Source organism: Dromiciops gliroides, chromosome 1, assembly GCF_019393635.1.
Source record: "Dromiciops gliroides isolate mDroGli1 chromosome 1, mDroGli1.pri, whole genome shotgun sequence".
NCBI lineage: Eukaryota > Metazoa > Chordata > Mammalia > Microbiotheria > Microbiotheriidae > Dromiciops > Dromiciops gliroides.
In genome coordinates, this window is record NC_057861.1 from 655,682,519 (window position 1) to 655,700,012 (window position 17,494).

The 17,494-nt window shown below is 37.0% G+C and overlaps 1 protein-coding gene across 1 annotated transcript in view; it reads left to right on the forward strand.

The window, feature by feature from the left end:
* ADAMTSL1 (ADAMTS like 1) overlaps positions 1 to 17,494 on the forward strand; it is a 1,070,304-nt gene that overhangs the window by 376,489 nt on the left and 676,321 nt on the right. The gene's annotated exons all lie outside the window — the stretch shown is intronic.

Consider the following 17,494-nt stretch of genomic DNA (forward strand, 5'->3'; position numbering starts at 1 on the left):
GTTTTCTTAAGGAGTTTGACTGAGAAGGGAAGAAGAAACATAGGATACTAGCTAAGAAGGGGTTGGATCAAGGGAAGGTTTTTAAGCATGAGATAGGCATTAGTTTGTTTATAAGTGTTCAGATAAGGAGCCAGAAGATATCAAAAGGTTGAAGATAAGAGGAAGAATGGGGATGATAGTGGGAAAAATTGCTAAAGAAGATAAAATAGTATGGGATCAAGGGTGCATGCAAAAGGGTTTGTCATGTCAAGGAGAAGGTGTTGTTTAATCATTTTCAGTCATGTGTGATTCTCTGTGACCCTATTTGGGGTTTTCTTGGCAAAGATACTGAAGTGGTTTGCCATTTTCCTTCTCCAGTTCATTTTATAGATAAGGAAACTAAGGCAAACAGGGTTAAGTGACTTGCCCAGGGTCACAAAACTAGTACTTGTCTGAGACCAGATTTGAACTCAGGAAGATGAGTCTTCTTAAATCCAGGTCCAGCACCCTATTTACTGTACCACCCAGCTGTCCAAAGAGAAGGATTACCTCTTTATTCAGTATTGGAGGGAAGGAAGAAATAGTGATCATGTGAAAAGAAGAGAAGAGTATAAGGGGAAATGGTTTCAAGTTTTTCAGTGAAGTATGAAGCAGTCTTCAGTAGAGAGGGTAGGGGTAAGAATTGCCATGGGAGGATTGAGGAGAGATGAGGATATTTGTGATAGCTGCTATTGACAAAAAAATATAAAAGGATAACTTCATTGCAGTGAGAATCCAGTTAATATTAGAATACAAATTTGTAGAAGTCCCAGTCAGCATGGTTTAATTATTTTTCTCAATATTTATTCAGCCTCATATGAAAAGGAGCAGATTGTGGGAATGATTTAGGGATGAGATTGAGCAAGGCAATAGGACAAGGGTCAATGGATTTAGGAGTAGAGGATAGTGTAGAAATTAATAAACAGGGGCAGCTAGGTGGCAAATGGAAGTTCTGGGAAGAGCTATTCATTTCATGGTGGGGCTATGGGATCTAAAGATACTTCTGAAATATGAATTCCAGTACTGAAGTGATCTTCCAGATCTTCCAGAAAATAAAGATGATAATGGACATTGATTAGGGAACGTGTAAGTAAATAGTGGTCCATGGATTTAATGGAATATTGACTATGATGAATCTATGAAATTTGGAGAAGCATAATAAGATTTATATGAATTTATATAATCAGAACCACAAAAACACGATACACAATTTCCACTCTATTTTATTGAAAAGCAGGGGGTTTTATACTTCAAAAATAAGCATTTATATTTTGGGTACATTGAGGTATCATAAACTAAGTCTAACGGATTGAAGGAACAATTTCCAACACATCAAAATGTATGTTTGACAATTAATAAAAGGGCTCAGTTTCAATCTTATGCAAACAGAACAGTTTTCTCTGGCTTTCCCTCCCCATCCCCAGGCAATTATCACAACTTAACATAAAGAATGGCCCTTATTAGTTTCAGCCTCCAATGTTGGGAGAATTGGAATAGATTCTGGGATTTCCATCTTTCACTCTCCCAATAACTTTACGAGGAGTCTTAACATCATGAAAGATAACATAAAGAAAAGGTATATCATCAGAGAGTATGATGGGATTTGCTTCCCTGTCTTTGGCAAATGTTGCACTGTCATGTATCTCCACTAGGGGGTCCCATAACACTAGTTTATATTATTTAGCAAAATCACTAGTACAATGGAAATGTGGTTATTTTGATGAAAAATTTGTTATGAAATTCTTTTCATTAATAATCAGAAATCTTCAAATATTAGAGCAAAGAAAAAGAAGTATTACATTAAAAAGAGGGGATAGAAGGGGGATAGAAGTTGTATAGATTGTATAGATTGAAAATAATAGATATATGGATATTGGCCAACTTAATGGGAATCTGGGGAGACATAAAAGTGTGTCACATTATTGGGATGGATGTCAAAAGACAATGTAGCATAATGGAAAGAGCAAGAGTTTGAGTCAGAAGATCTGCTCCTTACTATTTTTGTGACCTTGAAGAAATCACATTATCATAGAATCACAATTTTAAAGCTAGCAGAAGACCTTAGATGTCATCTAGTCCAAAACACTAATTTTATAGATGAAGAAACTGAAGCCCAGTAAGGTTAAGTATCTTTTTCATAGTTGGCATCAGTAATGGAGTGGTTTGCCATTTCCTTCTCCAGCTCATTTTACAGATGAGGAAACTGAGGTAAAGAGGATTAAGTGACTTGCCCAGGGTCACACAGCTAGTAACAGTCTGAGTCTGGATTTGAACTCAGGACTTCCAGATTCCAGGTCTGATGCTCTATTCACTGTGCCACTTAGCTGACCATGTCCAAAGTTACACAGGTAGTAAATATTGTAGCCAAGATTTGAACTCTGGATCTCAGAATCCGCATTTGGTGCTTTTTCTACTACACCATTCTACCATGTTTAGTTTCCTTTCAGAAATGAAGAATTGGACTTGAAGTTTCTTCCAGAATCCCAAAATCATTTGGTCCTATATGGGGCATGAACAAAACCATTCTGGGGGCTGAGATACTCTCTTTTTGTAGGCACAATAATTGAAATATTTGGGGTTTTTTGAAAGTTCCTATTTTTGATAGGTTCATTCAGATTTGATACTCTCTATCAGAGGGACATATGAGAGAGAAGGGATGTAAGAGGGCAGTCTAATAATCAAAATCATACCTCCACAGGAATGCTTCTCATAATATATCCAACTTATGGCCAGCCACTTTCTGCTTGAAGACTTCCAATGGCTATCCTTGTATGGAATAGTTTCTAGTCCTTAAACCACCCTTCATGGCTTCTTTGGAATGCTTTCTAGTTTGCTAGAATCCTTCATAAAATATGGTTCTCAGACGATAACCCAACCCTGCAGATAAAGGTTGAATGAAAATGGCAGAAGGACCAGGAAAAAATATGATTAGGGGAGACCGTTAATTCTTCCTTTATAAAAAAATTAACAGACTTGGTTATCTGGTTTTAAGACCGAAATAACCAAAAGAGGAAATAACTAGAAACAGAAAAAAGGAGGCAGCTAGGTGGCATAGTGGATAAAGTGTTGGGCCTGATGTCAGGAAGACTCATCTCCCTGAGTTCAAATCTGGTGACATTTACTAGCTGTTTGATCCTGGGCAAGTTACTTAATCCTGTTTCCCTCAGTTTCCTCATCTGTAAAATGAGCTGGAGAAGGAAATGGCAAACCACTCTAGTATCTTTGCATAGAAAACCCCAAATGGGGGGCAGCTAGGTGGCGCAGTGGATAGAGCACCGGCCCTGGAATCAGGAGTACCTGAGTTCAAATCCAGCTTCAGACACTTAGCACTTACTAGCTGTGTGACCTTGGGCAAGTCACTTAACCCCAATTGCCTCACTAAAAAAAAAAAAAAAGAAAGAAAGAAAACCCCAAATGGGGTCATGGGAGCGTTGGACACAACTGAAATATCTGAACAACTACAATGAGATAAGCGAACTGATGGTAGAGAGAAGCTAGAGCTGGCAAATCAAGCATTTCAACATGTGTAAATGTCTGTGGGTCCTGCCCCTATAACCTGTCTATCTGCCAAAAACAAAAACCCAAACAACAAATAGCATTGTAGATGCAGAAAATCAGTTCCTGACCATAACACTATGATTCAGCTGTGCTTTGTAGGTTTCCTTGAAAGTTCGTGTAATTGCATATTAAATTCAGGTTTTGCTAAGCAGCATCTAATTCCTGGATTAGCAAATGATTTGTTTCTTCCACATCAGACCTATGTTTATAAAAACAAATTAAAATAAACCTGTTTTTGAGATGTCAAATAGTACATTTGGTTGCACTCCAATAGTGTGGCTAAAGACCAATTGTAAAAATCTGCATTACAAAGTTCTATTCATTGATTTAATGCTTGGAGGACATATTAATGAAAGAAATCTATGCCCAAGAATTAGTCATGCTTGAGCACAGCTTCAATACGATCACTGAATCAACAGATACTCAAGCGATTATCCAATCCAGTGTTTAAAAATTAGGACAGCCATATTGTCTTTAATTAAAGACATTTGTTTAAGTGGATAAGATAAATCAAAATATAGAAATATATCTATTTATTTGCAATGGCATAAATTTACCTTTTGATCTAAAGAATGGATTCAATAGACTACCTTCCCTTATTGTCTCCATCAGGATACACAAGACACCCAGATGCCAAATGGCTAATTTAGGTACACCTCATTAGAGGAAGCATGATGTGATATTGAAACCTAATATTTAGATAGCACTCTAATAAAATAGAAAATCTTTGGTTTGACTTTTATCGCTACATGCCCTGGCTCCTTCTTACCTTTTGAATCTTCTTATACTTTTTGTTATTATTATTGTTTAGTCCTTCCAGTCCTGTCCAACTTTTACAGATAAGGAAACTGAGGCAAACAGAGTTAAGTGACTTGGTCAAGGTCACACAGCTAGTAAGTATCTGACACCAGATTTGTCTTCCTGATTTCAAGCCCATTTTTCTAACCACTGCACCATCTAGCTGCCCATTCTTATACTTTATTTCACTCTAGATAGTATACAACCCATTGATATCAGCTTTCTTATACTACATTTTCAGACTCTGTAGTTTTTTTACTGAGGTGTGCCCCATTCCTGGAGTGCTCTTTCTATTCATCTCCTCATCTTTGGTTCTTCAAAGCTCAGCTCAAATAGAACCTTCTACAAGAGACCTTTTCTGGTCCACAATCCCCACCTCCACCTCCACTACTGCCAATGCTTTTTCTTTAAGATTAATTCTCATTTATTCTCTCTGTCTCTGTCTCTGTCTCTATCTTTCTCTGTTTCTCTCCCTTCTCTCTCTCCACATATATACATATATAGTATAAGTAAAAATAATAGTAGTAATGCAGTATATATAATAGTATTAATATAGTATAAATACATATAATATCTTGTATGTATATAGATTTTTGCATGATGTCTTGCCTATTACAATGACAGCTCCCTGGGGAGGAAAGGGGTGACAAGATCCTGTTTTTGTCTTTCTGTGTGTTCCTAGCATTTAGTGCAGCACTTGGAACACATACTTAATAAATGCTTGTTTGATATTAACGATGACTTAATCACTTTTCTCACAAAATTGTTTTTGTGTTAAGTGGCACAACTACTATTGGCATTTTATAGATGAGGGAAATGAGGCAAAAAAGAATTTCAAGACTAGGGTCAGATAGCTTGGATTTGAACTTTAGTTTATTGACACTAAAACCAATAAATTTTCTTTGCAATGTAGGGACTAGGCTAGGTGTCAGGATATCTGTCTGATAGTCCCAGTTCCCATTTAGAAATTCTATCACCAAGGATATATTTTATATCTCTAATAATAACTGGCGTTTATGTAGTGATTTAATGTTTACAAAGGATTTTAAATGTGTCCTCTCACTCAGTTCTCACAACTACCCTGTTATGTAGGTGACATTAGCTACATTTTATAGTTGAGGAAAGTGAGCCATCAACTTGAGGTAGTAAGAATTTGAAGCCAGGTCATTTGGACTCCAAATCTATTGAGCTTTCTGCCAATCCATGTTGACTTTTTTTTTTTTTTTGCGGGGCAATGGGGGTTAAGTGACTTGCCCAGGGTCACACAGCTAGTGTCAAGTGTCTGAGGCTGGATTTGAATTCAGGTACTCCTGAATCCAGGGCCGGTGCTTTATCCACTGCGCCACCTAGCCGCCCCCCAATCCATGTTGACTTTTTATCTAAATTATGGAGAAAAAAAAATTTAAACAATACCTGATTGAAGATAGACCCCAGGAAGTTCCACTAGAGCCCTTCTTCAAGATGGCATTAGTTCATCAATGATGACTTTCATCCATTCTGAATTCACATAACTGTATTATTGCCTAGCCTATCTCCATCTTGCTCACAAGAGTAGCATTAGAAATTATATGCACTGCTAAAAATCAGGTCAATTAGATTTGAATTATTCTGCTAATTTACCATTTTAGTAACCTTCTAAAAGATGGAAATGGGGTTAGTCTGGAGTGACATACATTTTGTTTCAAATATATGCATATGCATATACATATACATGTATGTATGTGTATATGTATATTTTCCCATCATTTTCCTTTCCCTTTTCTGCCTCCCTTCCACCAGAGAACAATATCTCATAAGGAGAGGAAAGGGAATAATCTTTTTTATAGCGCCTACTATGTGCCAGGTATTTCACTAAGCATTTTATAAACATTTTTATAAACATCTCTTTGAGATTTATGAGAAAAAATAAGAGAGAAAGGGGGGAAAGCAATTCAGGAAAACTAACTAATACATTAGCCAAGTCTGAGAGTTTATAGAGTGTTTCACAGCCATAGTCTCTCACCTCTGTAAAGAAGGCAGGGAAACACATCTCATTTCTCTTCTTTGGGGCCAAACTTTGTTATTATAGTTACACAGCACTGTACTGTTGTTGTCCATTATCATCATAGTCTTTGTGTATATTGTGGGAAGGAGTTGGCACAATGGATAAAGTACTAGGCCTGGACTACAGAAGACCTGAGCTCTAATGTGGCCTTAGGTAAGTACTAGCTGTGTGATCCTGGGCAAGTAACTTAACCTCTGTTTGTCTCAGTTTCTTCAACTGTAAAAAATAGAATAATAACAGTACCTACCTCATGGGTTAGTCATGAGGACCAAATGAGATAATGTTTGTGTAAAGTACTTAGCACAGTGCCTGGCATATATAAATTCTTTTTTTTTTAATTAATAAAGTATTTTATTTTTTTTCCGTTACATGTAAAGATAGTTCTCAACTTTTGTTTATACAAGCTTTACAATTTCAGATTTTTCTCCCTCCCTCCCCTCCCTCCCCCCTCCCCTAGACAGCAGGTAATCTGATATAGGTTTTATATATATATATATATATATATATATATATATATACACACACACACATATATATATATACATACACACACACACACATATATATATATATATACACACACACACCATATATAAATTCTTATTCCTTGCCCTTCCCTCAACTGCTTTCTTTTATTACCTAACCTCTCATTGTTCCATATGTTTTCCCATGCCTTCTTTCCTATTCATTGTTTGCTGTTATGTTCCATGACATTCATGGAACTCAGTTTGCTCAGTCATTCACCAGTCAGTAGAGAGATGCTTTATTCCTAATTCTTTAGCATTACTAAGAATCCATGCTTGTTCTCTGTGATCATGGCATCCTTTTCTAAATGTCCCCTAACCAACACTTGAACACTATCATCTAGAATTTTGATGATAATTCAAATCAAATCCAATGTCCTGCCCTTCTAGTTTCCTCTGCTATTCTCTTAATTATTATTACTTATTCTTTTAAAGATAAATGACAGCAGCTGATAATTATATCTGCCAGTTCTTCCAAGAACATATGTATAGCATAACACTGTAGCCTAATCAAATGTTACCACGTGTTCCCTTACTATCTCTTTACTTTTCTTAGGTTTCAGTTCTTTATTAATCTTCCTTGTTCTTTTCCAGGCTAAATATTGCTCTTCCAAGCAATAAGTTATATAGCTATGAATTACTTAGACTGATAACCTCGTTGGAGAGAGTTTATCTCTTGCTTAATGAAAATGTCATCAAAAACATCTTGGTAAAATATGATTATCTGGGCTGGATCATTTTTCTCTTTAAAAAATGATGTGAAATATGCTTTCTTGATTTGGCATTTACCGAACAAAGGTTCTGTTTGGATTCCTCTAATTGACTTATCACATATTGTTAGTATTATCATATATTAAATTTAATTGCCTGTGTCCTTTCCTTCCATTATGTAATAAACTATGAGGGCAGGGACTTTGTCTTATCTAAACTTTCCATTCCCCTCAAAGTCCAGATTTGTATTCTACACATTTTTGTTGCTCAGTCATTCCAGTCGTGTCCGATTCTCTGTGACCCCATATGGGGTTTTCTTGGCAAAAATACTGGAGCAGTTTTGCCGCTTACTTCTCCAGCTCATTTGACAGATGGAGAAACTGAGGCAAACAGGGTTAAGTGACTTGCCCAGGGTCAAACAGTAAGTAAGTGTCAGAGGCCAGATTTGAACTCAGAGGTGACAGTCTATCCACTGCTCCCTCTAGCACATAGTAGGTGCTTTATAAAAGTTTGTTAAATTATATTAAATTATTTCATTGGAGACTATCCAGAATTCAATGAAAGATTTTTATTATTGATCCTTGCCTCACTGTGTATGAGAGCACTAGGGGGCACTGCTCTCTACTTAACCAGACTAAAAGTATCAATATCCATTCTATTTCAGTTTAAAAGTCTGAGGTGTAATTATGTTCATTCTTTAAAAAAAAAAAATTAAAAAGATGTAAGTTTTATGAGAACAAAAACAGATCAAACTTTCAGCCAATTTCACGTCAGTACCTAATGTCCATAGAGTCAAAAAGAAAGCTTTGTTTTAAAAATCACACTGTTGTGAGAAATGCTTTAAGTTCACTTTTACACTTAGTAGTGCTTTTTGCTTTTCTAAGAATCCCAAGTGTATCCATCATTTCCTACATACTAAAGGATATTCCGTCATGTTGCAGGATATAGCTGAATTGATATGTGAAACAGAAACCAATCATAAATATAGGGATTTCTTTAATAAAGGAAGTATCTATGTTCGCAAACCTGGGGCAGAGGAAAATTAGGATTTTTGCATGAAGTAGAAATAAATTTCCCATTGACATATATACATATGCATATACATGTGTATATGTGTATATTTATACATGAATACATGGGTTCTTTTATCCTTTGTGGTTTATTTCTATTTATTCTAATGCTCTTCACTGGAGAGACATCAGGATGCCAATGGAAAAAAGAAAATCTTGCCTATGTCACTATTTGTCTCATCTTGGGTGAGTGATTTAACCTCCCTGTGCCTCAGTTTCCTCATCTGTAAAAGGGTAGGATTGGACTGAATGGTTTCTAGAGTTCCTCCTCAAGTTCTAAATCTATGACCCCATGATATTTTTGTTATCACCCTTTAAATTCCCCAATTTCAGGGCAGCTAGGTAGCGCAGTGGAGAAAGCATCAGCCCTGGATTCAGGAGTACCTGAGTTCAAATCCGGCTACAGACACTTGACACTTACTAGCTGTGTGACCCTGGGCAAATCACTTAATCCTCATTGCCCCACAAAAATAAATGAATGAATGAATGAATGAATGAATGAATGAATGAATGAACAAAGAAACATAAATAAATAAACTCCCTGATGTCTTATCAGTTTTTGTGAAAACACCACTGTCTATCCTACCTCCTAGTTAACATTACCTTGAGTAAGTCTGATCATTGGTAAAGCTAAGAGGAAAATTATGATATGTTCTTGAATTCCATTAGTTCAAAGGAAAGGCATTTACTGAAATGGAATGGTTAGAAAAGTAGCAAGAAAACATTTACCCCATAAGTGTGAGGCTCACAATGGCATCAGCGGGGGGAGATGACACATGGGTAGTTCCTTTGCCATGCTTTATGGTTTTTATGTCCTGAATCCTATACAAATGCCATCCTTAATAACTTTCTATATATCTACGTTATAATGGGAAGTTACAAAAGTTGCTATTTCTCATCACTTTTATAATGGTTCTCTTCCTTAAAACCCCCAGTGGCTCTTACTGGATTATTCTGTGGAAGTTTATTCTTTCTATGGGCTTTCAAGTCCATAGAAGCACTTGCTAGGACATATATGAAACTCCTAGTTAGGTCAGGGGAGATCAGGGTGCAGTGTGGATGGTACAAAGTGTTGCTGAATGTGGACTGAGCAGAGGAGACATGGCAGGTCATTTTGGATTGGATAAAGCAGGGTTAATAAGTGGAACCCATTTTTAGCCTGCAAGCTTAAGGTCAGAACCATATAAGGCTGAAAAAAGAAGCTTTTTAGAGGGTACCTAGTTCAAACCACACCTGAGAAGTTATTTCTTCTATAGCACCCCTAAGAAGTGGTCATCCAACATGGTCATAAAAACCTCAAATGATACAGAATTAATCCACTCCTTTCCAAGACAGAACAAGCCATTTTTGAAGAATTATTTGGCAGTTTTTTTCTGACATTAGCTGAAATCTCTCTCTCTATTGCTCCAGCCCTCATTAGGCAGTGTTTTGTAGTAGGTAGATTGTAGCTAATGATGAAGATTCTTTCTGTTGCCATAAGGATAGACAGGCAGTAAGTCAAAGAAAGGGATCGGTTAAGTCAGGGAGAAAAAATTCAAAACAACATTATAAACTGGGACTCAGTCTAAAGTCAGCAGAGTCTTTAGAGAGGAAACATAAACAAGTACAATGAAACACCTGTGTTGGTTTTAATTCTGGGCATTACCTAGATCTAAAGAGCATTCAAAGCTGAGCAACCAGTACAGTGAAGGGTTTCAAGATTATGTCATGTGAAGATCAGTGGAGGAATGGTGGATTATCCTGGAGAATTATCCTGGAGGCCAGGCTAATTGTCTTTGAGTATTTAAAGACCTGTCACCTGGGATGAAGGATTAGACTTGTCTTGTATGGCCTCAGAAACTAGGAGCAGAGAGGAAGTTTCTAAGAGGCAAATTTAAGCTATTTGTAAAGGGAAAACTTCTTAATAATTTTTTACCTCAAAATAGAATGAGCTTCTATTTTTCTGAGTACTTAGGTCCAGACAGAAAGCAGAGTCCAAACTTGAAAGGTTTTATAAAGGCTAGAAGAAGTAGACAGACAATACGTTCCTAATAATAAAAATTTTTAAAAGGATTCCAAGTTGGGAAAGGTAAACACAGGCAGATAAATGAAAGGTCAGCAACCAATCAACAAACTTTTATTAGGCATTGACCTAAATACTTAGGCTACAGAGAGAGTTAAAAACATGGTCTGTGCCCTCAAGTAGCTTGCATTCCATCAGGAGAGGGCATGCAAACCACTATGGACACAGAGAATAGACACAGTGTAAATGGGAGGTAATTTCAGATAACAGGTATTAGTGAGGGGGCTGGGAGGACAAGTGGAGGGATGCTCTTGAAAAAGGTGAGATTTGAGTTGAGTCTTGAAGGAAGCCAGGAAAAGCCAAATGGTGGAGATATAGAGAGGAAGCATTGTGAAGAGTGAATGAAAAGGTAGTCTGGAGCAAGGAGGCCAGTGACACTGACTGGATATGGGGAACTGACTGAACAATTAAAACATTAAAAATAGAGATGCAGGGCTAGTTGGGAATGGCTTTAAAAGCCAAATAGAATTTTATATTTAATCCCACAGATATTTGGGAGCCATTAGGGTTTAATGAAGAGCAGAGCATGTTGGAAATGTCAAATATCCAGGCAATGATGCAAGACGGGAGGGCAAGAGAGAGGTTAGGGCTGGATATAGAGATCTGAGAATCATCTACAAAGAGATGATAATTGAACCCATGGAAGCTGAGAAAATCAACAAGTGAGATAGTGTAAAGGAACCAAAAAAGAGGATCCAGGCCAAACATTTTGGAAGACATCCACAGTTAGTGAGTACGATATGGAGAAAGATCTAGTAAACAAGACTGAACAAGTGGTCAGAAAGGTCAAAGGAGAACAAAAAGAGAGCAATTTCATGAAAACTTAAAGAGTAGAGAGAGTGTATAGAAGGAGAGGAAGATGGACAGTCCCAAAGGTTGCAGAGAGGTCAAGAAGGATGTGGATTAAGAAAAAGGCATTAAATTTTTCACTTAAGCAATCTTTTGTAACTTTAGAGAACAAAGCCAAAAGTAGAGGTTTGGGAAACAAGTAAAAGGAGGGGAAGTGGAGGCAGTAGTTGTTAGTGACTTTCTCAAGGAGTTTAGTCACAGAAGGGTTGAAAGATATAGAATGATAGCTAGTAGGCTCAATAGGATTAAATGGAAGTTGTTTTTATTTTTTTCATCATAGAGGAGACTCGGAAATATTTGTAGACAGCAGAGAATTAGTAGAAAGGGAGAGAATAGGCATGATAAAGGGGACAATATGCTGAAGAAGACAGGTTTATAATGGGATCAAGGGGGTGTATAAAGGGATTTGCATTGACAAGGAAAAGGACTGCTTATCCATGTGAGGTGAGTAAAGGAGGAGATGATGGGGGAATACATCTGCACTGATGTGAGATGGAGAGGAGATGAGAATAGGGAGCTCTCAGCAAATGGCCTTAATATTTTTAAATGAAGGATGAGTCAGGCTTAGTGAAGGACGTAATAACTTCTCACCTTATGTTGTTGGGCAAAGTCTACTTAGACAGCATGTCATGAGTATCTTTGATACAACAGTTGTACTTTGGGGAATTTTTTTTTTAAGTAAGGCAATTGGGGTTAAGTGATTTGCCCAGCGTCACACAGCTAGTAAGTGTTAAGTGTCAGAGGTCGGATTTGAACTCAGGTCCTCCTGAGTCCAGGGCCAGTGCTTTATCCACTGCGCCACCTAGCCGCCCCATTTGGGGGAATTTTTAAACTTCAACTATGACTGTCCCCCAATCAAACCCAGGAAAACGTATGCATGATTCCTGCCCCTCCTTCATTACCAGAATACTCCCACTTGCAAGCATTTGGTTCACAATATTATAGAACAAATTATATTAAAAGAGAATTTAAAAAGAAACTCTTGAAAAAAATAATTAATCCCAAAGATCCATATATATATATATATATATATATATATATATATCCAGAGTCACTAATAATCCAAATTATGATGACTTCTTTGATGGACCTCCCCCGCCCCCAATTGACAGACCTTCCTCTCCCCCAACAAAGTACACTAGTTTGTCCACTAATCTTTGTTCATTGAAGGATCTTAATTCTTGCCATTCCTCATGGCTCTCTCTAGGCTCCATATTGCATGAACTTCCACAGGAAAGGTAAGAATGAGTCCAGCCTTTCAATCCCATCTCCCATGTGCAAAAAAAGAAGACATCACATTCAGCATCTTCCACCTCATTGGGGTTTTCTTTCATTTCCGTTTCTTCTTATCCCAGAGTTCACTATTTGCCAAGCACTCTCTTCACCCTAAATACCTCCAGGAAAACACTATTAATTTTCCTCAGTCTCTTATTGGAAGAAAGGGAAAAGCAGAAGAATCCAAAGGCTTGTGGTATTTCTATACTTAGGTGAACCTATTATGTGATCAATGTGGTTATTCCCTCCAGGAATGCATAATGAAATCTCTCCATTCCTTCTCATCATTTGCAGGCTTTTGTAGGTTTATTTCCATGACACTCCCCTCGCCCATAAAATTTTTTCCCCCTAACATGCTGAAAACCATCCTCTGGATCTTTTAATATTTCTGGCACACCATTGGTACAAAGGGGCTGAATATCTGCTGTATCTCATTTTAATTCCACAGCCAGGCTGCCTCCTTTTCTAGTCATATATTGCTGAAGATTCCAGTTGGCTATTTTTTCCTACTCTTAAATCAGATCTCTTTCTAAACCATCCTCTATATCTGATAGGTATTCCCACTCTATGAGCCAGGATCTTTGCTTAAATTTTTTCCCTTTAAGGATAACCTATCTCAAGACAGCTTTATTTGACTTGATGAAAATGATATATGGAATTCTATCCACCCTAAATAAATGATAATTACTCATTAGAGGAGTCCAAATTAAGTTATCAGTAAATGTTTTGCATTCTATTAATTTGGTTGCTAGAACATTCTTCCAATTCTGATTGCTCCATTCTTTGGTCTCATGATTTCCTGACTTTTCTAACCACAACTTTCCTCCAAGGTCTGTTTTTTCCCCAAGTATTAATATTAAAATGTTCCTAAATATTCTGAAAGGATGCCCCATCTCCCCCACAAGGGACTTTAAATGATGGAAGCTAACCTCAGACACTGGGTGGGAGGCAGAAGTATCTTTCATACTGCTTATAATGGAAATTCTACTGTGAATATATGAGAATTGAATCATCCTTGGGGAAGATTTGTGGTTGGAGAAATCAGGAATTGTGGACCTAAAAGATGGAATGATGAGTGAACAGGAACTGAGAAATCTTCCAAAATTACAAATATGCAAATATGCAGACTTAAGTATCTTAAATAGTTGTAGAAATCAGTAAGATTTGCTATTAAAGGGTAGGTATGTATTTAGAAGGCCAGAATCAAGATTCCAAAAGGATTCCTTTGTTTTAGAATGGAAAGAATTAGGAATCTTCAGCCACACTAGATGTAAGTAGGTGACAGCTTTGTCCTACTAAAATAGATGAAATAGCTAAAAAAAAGTATCAAAGATGGCAGATGCAAAGGCAGGAGCAATAAACATATATGATAGTACAACAGAAAAGAACTAGACAGAAAGGATAAGAGAGATGGCCAACATGTTCTTATCTAGATACAGGAAAGATAATCTCCAAAAGAGGACAATCCAGAAAAAAGATCAGGAAAACAGAAAACTTTATTGATTTATTCATCAGAACAGCACTAAAGGCAAAACTTGACCAGGGGCCACTTAGTTTGGCACGTCACATAATTATGACTGTAAAGCCCAAGACTTAAGAGAAAGATCTTTGAACTAAAGAGGAGTACCTTGAGCACTAAATGATAGCTGAATTGAATTGATAATGGGTTCATAGGAAGATAAGATTTAGAGATGAAAAGAAACATCGAGTCTGAACTATATATCAGTGATATAGCCAAAACTGCATAGCTGATAACCAGTAGATCTGGAATACTTTCTCAGGTTCTCTGACTCAAGTCCATGTTCCTTCCATTAATCTGTGATAGTTTAACCCTGAGTTTAAAACATCTTGACCAAGGTAGAAGGAAGTTTACTAACCTGCATGAAGCTTCCTGAACAATCTGAAATTATTTACAATATTTTAACATTTTTCTGGGGGTATGAAGGTAGAGCCAAGATGGTAGAACAGAGCACTCAACCAAGCTCTCCCAACTTTTCCCTCCAAAAAATGTAAAATAGCAAGTAAAATCGAATTCTAGAGTGGTAGAGCCAACAAAAAATCACTGAGACATTTTTCTCTCCTAAGAAAATATAAGAGGTTAGGGAGATTACAGAGTACCCTGTGTTAGCACCGAACATGTGTGTAATTTAAGATTCTAAATGTGGATTCTGATCTGTTCCCCCAGTTTGAGGGAAACTGACTAAAAATCACTGATAAAACGAGTTTAGGTTTTTAAGGGTTTATTGGAAAATAGAAAGAAAAAGATTGAGAACAGAATTCTAACAGCCTGGCATTCCTATCTTTCCTCAAATTTCCTGTGAAGTCCTCTGCCGCCACTACCATCAAGTCAGGAAGCCAAAAGGGACCACGCTCTCTGTGCAGACTCCCTTTCCTCCTTCCTGTCTCCTCCCAGACCATAGGAGGCTCCTCAAGTTGATTGGCTGGTAGCCTTGATAGACAGCACCTATGAGCAAACGTCATTTCCTGACGCCAAGGAAAAGCCACAATGCCTCTGAGGCATTTTCCTCATGGTGGAGCTTTTCCACAGCAAGTCTCTAGTAGGTGGCGTCATTCCAATCATTACACATGGGACCAGACACTGTTTGGCAACTCCATTGTGTGTACCTACTTCTGGGTCATAGTTCAAGAGCAGAGAGAAAGATTATCAGTCAAGAAGAAGTGGGAGCCCTAAAGGACAACTGTTTGGCAATTCCATTGCCTATACCCACTTTTGAGTCACATTCCAAGGATGGAGAGGTAGAGAGGAGCACTTTCAATCAAGAAAGAGTAGAAATCCTTAGGGGCAGTATCACTTCTGGCCCTAGGGATCAGGGAGCCTCAGGAACAGTATGATTTCTGGTCCAAAGGGAGGAGAGGACCTTAAGAACAGTGTCAAATGCAATCCCAAGTGAACAGGGCCTTTTCCTGGGTAAGCACTAGAGTGACAACACCTCTCTCCCAATCAAACCACCATAGAAGCACTGAAAACTTCCAAACCCCCAGAACTACCTCTAAAACAGTTCTTTAGAAGAAACAAAAAAGCCTAAATCTTGAGACAGATACCTCCCCCCCACACACACACATCAACAGCCTAACAGTAACATAAAGTTCCAAATCAAGAAACAGGATGAAAATGAGCAAACAACAACAAAAGAACCTGATAATAAAAAGCTACTATAATGATAGGGAAGATCAAGACACAAACTTGAAAGAAAACAATGAATTCAAAACAGTTATAAGCAAAGCCCCAAAGGAAAAAAAGTGAATTGGACACAAGCACAAACAGAATTCCTGAAAAATCTATAACAATATTTAAAAATCTAATAAGAGGAATGGGGGGGAGGTAAAGAAATGAAAGTAACAAAATAAAATTATGAAAAAACAATTAAGATCTTTGAAAAAGAGGCACAAAAAATGCTGAAGAAAATAACACCTTAAAAACAGAATGGACCAAATGGGAAAAAAAGAGGTAGAGATTTTTACTGATAAAAATAATGATTTAAAAGGCAGGATTGGCTAAATATTAAAAGAGGCACAAAAATTCATAGAAGAATATTATTCTCTAAAAATTATACAAAGGCAGACTGGGAAAATAGAAGAAAATATGATTTATCTCATCAGAAAAAAACAATAAAAACCAGAATGGGAAAATAGAACAAAGAGAGATAACTTAAGAATTATTGGATTACCCAAATGCCACAGTCAAAGCAAAAGCTTAGGCATCATATTTCAAGAAATTATCAAGGAAAACAACACTGATATCCTAGAATGACAGGGTCAAATAGATATTGAAAGAATCCAAAAATGAAAACATTCAATCATATTATAGTCAAATTCAAGGGCTCCCATATTAAAGAGAAAATAATTCAAGTAGCAAGAATACTGTGGATCCCTAGTCAACATGACACAATATTTAGCAACTATCATATTAAAGGAGTGGAGGGCTTGGAATATGATATTCTGGAAGGCAAATGCACTGGGATTACAACCAATAATAAAAAGAAGGTGAAGGGGTGAATTAGTTATGTTGGGATGATGTAAAAAATGCATAGACAAGAAAGAAGGATGTTCTGGAAGAAGGGGGAAGAAGAAGAAAGGGGGAAATTCTCACCTAAAAGAGATACTCAATAAAGAGCTTTTACAGCAATAGAGAAAATGGGGGAGGGGAGAGACAGGCAATGCTTGAACCTCAAATATAAATTTGTTCGAGGGGAAAAGATATATGTATATATGTATACATATATGTATATGTGCGTGCATTACAACCAGGTGGGATTTGTACCAGGAATGCAGAATGGGTTCAATATTAGGGAAAATATCAGCATAACTGACCATATCAATAACCATAAAAAGAAAAATCATATGATTATATCAAAATATGCAGAAAAAAGCATTTGACAAAATATAACATCCATTCCTATTAAAAATAATATAAAGCTTAGGAATAAATGGAACCTTTCTTAAAATGATAAGTAGTAGATGTCTAAAATCAAGAAAAAACATTATTTGTAATGGAGATAAACCTGAAACCTTTCCAGTAAGATTAGGAGTGAAGCAAGGTTATCCGTTATAACCATGGTTATTC